Below are 5611 nucleotides of genomic sequence, written 5' to 3'. Positions count from 1 at the left end.
TGAATATATTTACTATAATCAACTCATGTCCGGGGTTAGAGACGAAAATATTTAAATAGAATTCTACCACCCATATCAAGGAGGCATATCAGTACTTAAGGGAATAAAAAAAAATGTAAGACTATTATTGGCATTAATGGCTAGGATTTAATGATTTTTATTCTTGTATATAATATAATTAATTAGAACTTTTAATTGATTTAAGAAAAATTTATTATATTATTACTTATTATATATATATAAATATAAATATCTATTTTGTTATGGTTAAGAACTTATAAAATTATCAAAAAGCAAATATAGATATAAAAATAAATAAAAAAATTAAAATAAATAATAAAATTTTATGACAGGTAAAGGACACAAATAAAAAATAAAATAATTTCAAATCGAAATCTTATTTCGTTTATATTAAATACCTTAATAATATACACTAATTAATAATTTCTTAATTTTATTTTATAATTCAATAACATATATGTTTATTTAAAAAATTTCTATTATTTAAAACACTAATAAAATTTAAACACTTGTAAAAATGTTACAAATTGATTCTCCGTTATTAAGGGTAGGAAAATAGTTATATATATATATAATACTATTACAATATCAAAACAGATATTCATCATTTTAGCCTTCATTTCTTTAGCAATGATAAGTTGCCGAGTGCCTGAAGGTATGTGTATGAATCTAATTAATCTTTATATTAATAATCTCTGATATTCTTTAGTTAATTTTTCAATGACAAAATAAAACATATTTTGATATCAACTTTAGTATCATAAGTTCATAGCATAACCAATATTTATATGATATTATTTTTTTATTAATATAATTATTTTTCTAGAAGAATCTAAGCAAGTTCATTCTAGCAATAGTCGAGAAATGGAGATGACTGGTAAAAAGCTTGAATATAAAATATTTTTTAAATAAATAAATTTAAAAGGCAATATCCACTTTAATATAAGATATTATGGGTTGAGACTTGAGAGTAGTTTTTTTTAAAAATTTAAAATAGTTTCTAAAATATAAATAAGAGCTCTCAATGACAGTCTTATTATAAGAATTACTTAAACACATTATAGGCATCTATAAATATTTTTATCACTGTTATCAATGGACGTTTTTCCTCTCAGCTAGCAATAATTTCTTTATCCAAATTTTATTTTAAACATTGATCGAGTTGAAAGGTTGGGCACTAGTTTTTTCAGTAGCGGTAGCTATAGAGTTCCAATTTTTTTTTAAACGGCGATGGAAGTAAAGCGCTTCTTGTTATAAAATAGCTAAGTAGCGCTCTATTTTCTTGCTTAATGAATTTATCATTGATATTTCAGTTTCTTTAAATAACCTATAAATGAATATGTACTAAAATTATGATGCTGCCAAGAAAATAGCTAATAATCAACAACAATAGTATTTTACAATTCAGATAAATACATATTGACATTGTACTCATATCCCACATTGAATATTGACTATGTTTCATTATGAAATCAGTTTCTTAAATGAACCTATAAATGAATATGAAATAAAATAAGATGCTGTCAAGAAAACACTTAATAATCAACAATAGTATCTTATAATTTAATTTTACCACAATTTCATCCTTATATCAATATAAAGACATTTCAGATAAATACAAAATAAAAACATTTCTGTTACCAAAAATGGGAAAATAGCGACCCATGGCCCCCGGAAAAATATATGTCCTCTCTCAGGTGTCTCACTACCAATAGCCAAATAGACCTTCCTTCATACAGCTACCCTGCTTTAATAATAATATTCAACCTGTTTTTGATGCACTCTCCCAACCTCTGGAATGCTCTACATATAATTCTCCAATCTACCATTGACATTATCTAGAATTCCTCGAGGAGTTAGAACACTCACAGCCAATAAACTAAATATGACTATTCAATCACTCAATAATAATATTACAAATGCTGACAACTGGTAAAATCTATTTGAATTTTGTTTTACCCACTTAAAGGCTCCATCAACAAAATTTAACTTAACAAAACAAATTAAGTGTCAATTAAACAACTCAATCCTTAACAGCAATGCCTCTTGCTCTTCAAGACCTAACTATAATTATAATATCCCAAATTTAAAGGCTAAACTTATCAGCCGTAAAATTAACGCATGTAATATTAAAGCAGCTTTAAATTTAGCAGTTTCCGAAGACACCATATCTCCTGACAATTTGGACACTATACTCTTATTACAATCTATACATACCCAAGATTTTAATGAATTACCACCACCACCTCTATCCATTCCTACTCCTCATTTAACTGTCATAGAAGTTACTAAGGCAATAGCCTCTTTCAGAAAAGACTCCTCAGGAGGACTTGACGGTTTTAGAGCTATATACCTTCAGGACCTTACCAAATCAACAACCACCAACATTGAACTTATACACTGCAACGCTTTTCCAGAATATTCTCCATATCTTTTTGCCTCTTATAACAATTCATCCTACCTTAAATTCAACAATACAATAATTGAATCAAGGCAAGGCATTCAACAGGGTGATCCCCTTGGACCTGCCCTTTTTTGCCTAGGTATCCAGTCTATCATTGAATCGATAAACCGTGAGACAAATTTGACCCTCAATGTTTGGTATTTGGATGATGGAACCCTTGCTGGTCCATATGATGAACTCCTTAAAATAGCGCCTATAATAAATAATCTAACCAATATTACAAGGTTGTCTCTTAATAACAACAAATGCGAATTTTATTCACCAGATGAAACCTTTATCGTTCCACATAACTTCACACCCATTAACCTATCCGGGTTCACACATCTTGGATCTCCAATAGGCGGCAATAAAGCAATCGAATATTTCAAAACAAAATTTCTCCGTAATTTGCACCTTTTACATAAAATCCTTCAAGTCCTTCCCTCCCATCAGCTTTCTTCCTTCTCTAAAACTTTTTCCTTATCCCAAAAATCCACCATGCCTTCCGCTCTGACCCACATTTCTTATTCCCGGAAATTCTCACCCAAATAGAATCAACAATCAAAGACTCTTTAGAAGGCATCCTTAATATAAAATTCAGCCCTAATTCTTGGATGCAGGCCTCCTTACCTTCGAAATTTGGTGGTCTTGACTTAAGATCACCGGCGTCACTCAGCCTTGCTGCCTTTTTATCTTCAGAATCAAGCGGCCGCTTATTTATTATATCATTTAACGATAACCCCACAGACCCCCACCTTCCCCACGCCCTAACAATCTGGAAAGAGAATTCCCTCTCTACTCCAATCCCCACATCACGAAAACAACATGACTGGGATCTTCCCTTAATACGACACTCCGTTGAATATCTAATATCGAGTGCTGCTTCTAAGGGATCTTCGTCAATCCTTTCACATTTATTATCTCCCATTACAGTTGATGAATCCTTAACAGTTGATAATCTCTCTCTCCCACAACTGCAAGTTTCACAACCTTTGCCTTCCCTATCGGGCTATGAATGGTTAGAAGCTTTGCCCAGCTCAAACTTAGGACTTCTCTTAACAAACGAAGAATTACGCATAGCAATAGGTCTCCGTCTTGGTTGTAAAATACTAGCCACCTCCACATGTACATTATGTTCCCAACCCGTTGATTGTTTTGGACATCATCCTCTTCATTGTCAATTCTCTAAAGGTAGACATTCTCGACACAGTGCAGTTAATGGCACCATTCTCCGTGCTCTACGCTCAGCTCAAATTCTAGCAACCCTTGAACCCTGTGGCCTCTCAACCGAGAATAATACACGGCCAGATAGGCTGACATTAATACCATGGAGTATTGGAACTCCATTAGCATGGGATTATACTTGTATCGACCGATTTGCTCCCTCTTTTAATAACAACTCATTCGTGCGTACTGAAAACTCTAAAATTATCAAATACACTTCCCTAACTATTTGCAATCTCATAACAATCATATCCGACACAACCGGTTTTTTTGGGCAATCATGCCCTAACCTTCTTCAAATCTCTTGGTAAAAAAATCCGCCCATCACTGGTGACCCACAGGAAGGCGTCTATCTCACAGCGCATATCTATTGATATATGCAGATCTAACTGCATTGCCATCCACGGCTCTCTTTCTTGACCTCCTCCCACCCAACATACAATTTACTATACTAATTATTTTTATTTTATTTTTTTTTATTATACAATTTTTATATATTTTACAAATAGTTTAAATGATATTATTTTTAATATATATTTTTAAATTTAATTATAAATAAGAGTGATTATACTTTCTTAAAAAAAATAAATAAATATACATAATAAAATTAAAATAAAATCTAAAAATTTCATATATTAATATTAAAATCGTATTATTCAATATTTAATTAATTTAATATAAATTTGGTGAAATACTAAAATTTATTTAAAATATAAGCTGCAGCCCATAGTGGTAAATCTAGAAAAGAAATTTTTCTGATAAAAAAATTTGCGAAATATTTTTAGCTTAATGAAAAACATCCAATAAATTAATAATCAATATTCATAAATTTTTATTAAAATAATTAATGTTTATTTAGAAATATCCATAACTCAAATTTTAAAGGAAATATCTTAATAATTTTGGTTATTAATAGGGGGTTATACAACAAAATCAAATCTATTTCAAACTAAATTAGTCAATTCAACACCATTACTAAGTGGTGTTTTATGATCAATTTTACAATTGATTACTATTCAGCGAATTGCCTTGGTGTTGATAATATCTAATTTATCGATTATGATAATGACATAATCTACTTGATACCGAGATGTTTTACATAAAAAATAATAAAGTAATTAAGATTTATAATCTGAATAGAGCTAATTTAGGAGTAACCTAGCTATGAGCTAGATCTAAAGACACTAAAATATTGACTGCCAGACTAATAATGTACTTGCAAATATTTATTTTGGCAATCCATAGGGTCTTATAAAATTCAGTTTCAGAACATATAAATGAAGTTTTAAAAATAAAAATCTTCAGGTTAAATTTTGCGCTAACTTCTATAAGACATTGAGGTGTCCTTGTAACTGTACGCCCCAAAATTTCTTAACTGTTTCAATTAAAAAGTAATAAAATTTTAGATCAATAAGAGCATTGAAGATTACTATTTTTACTCTTGTTTTTAGAAAAATATAATTTGAAACAAAACATAAATACAAATTCAGATGATGTTAGAAGTATATATATTCTGACTACAAGATACCAAATTCGTTTAGGAGGCTGATCAACCAAGATATCAAGCTTAGATGCAATTTTTTTCGCCATGTGATGGAGATAAAGAAAAATTCTTTTTCATTTAAAATTTATATGATTTATAATTAATTTGGAATTAATAAATAGTAAAATGTTTTTTATTTTTATAAGGAAAAAAAATATCTAATTTTGTCTAAATTTTTGCTGTCGTCCCGAAAAACTTATTCTGGTAACCAGTAGATTTAGAAAATCTTTTTAATATATTATAGATCCCAGTTTATTATTTGTTTTGTTTCCGTTTTTTATTTCGTTTTTTATTTTTTTTGAAATTTCAAGCAAAGATTGTTTTTGCTTCAAACTCTATTAGCCAAATATAATTAAGAGTATTTTATATTTTACATACGT

The 5611-nt window shown here is 29.4% G+C and overlaps 1 long non-coding RNA gene across 1 annotated transcript; it reads left to right on the top strand.

Annotated features, from left to right (window-relative positions):
- The first annotated feature begins 418 nt into the window (after positions 1-418).
- LOC135930684 (uncharacterized) lies at positions 419-5313 on the top strand. The gene is made up of 4 exons (XR_010572856.1): positions 419-568; positions 619-676; positions 848-898; positions 5179-5313. It is a non-coding gene; the product is annotated as an uncharacterized LOC135930684 (long non-coding RNA).
- The last annotated feature ends 298 nt before the right edge of the window (positions 5314-5611 follow it).

Source organism: Gordionus sp. m RMFG-2023, unplaced genomic scaffold, assembly GCF_954871325.1.
Source record: "Gordionus sp. m RMFG-2023 unplaced genomic scaffold, tfGorSpeb1-WG-v2 contig_302, whole genome shotgun sequence".
NCBI lineage: Eukaryota > Metazoa > Nematomorpha > Gordioida > Chordodea > Parachordodidae > Gordionus > Gordionus sp. m RMFG-2023.
This window is presented reverse-complemented; position numbering and strand designations above follow the sequence as displayed.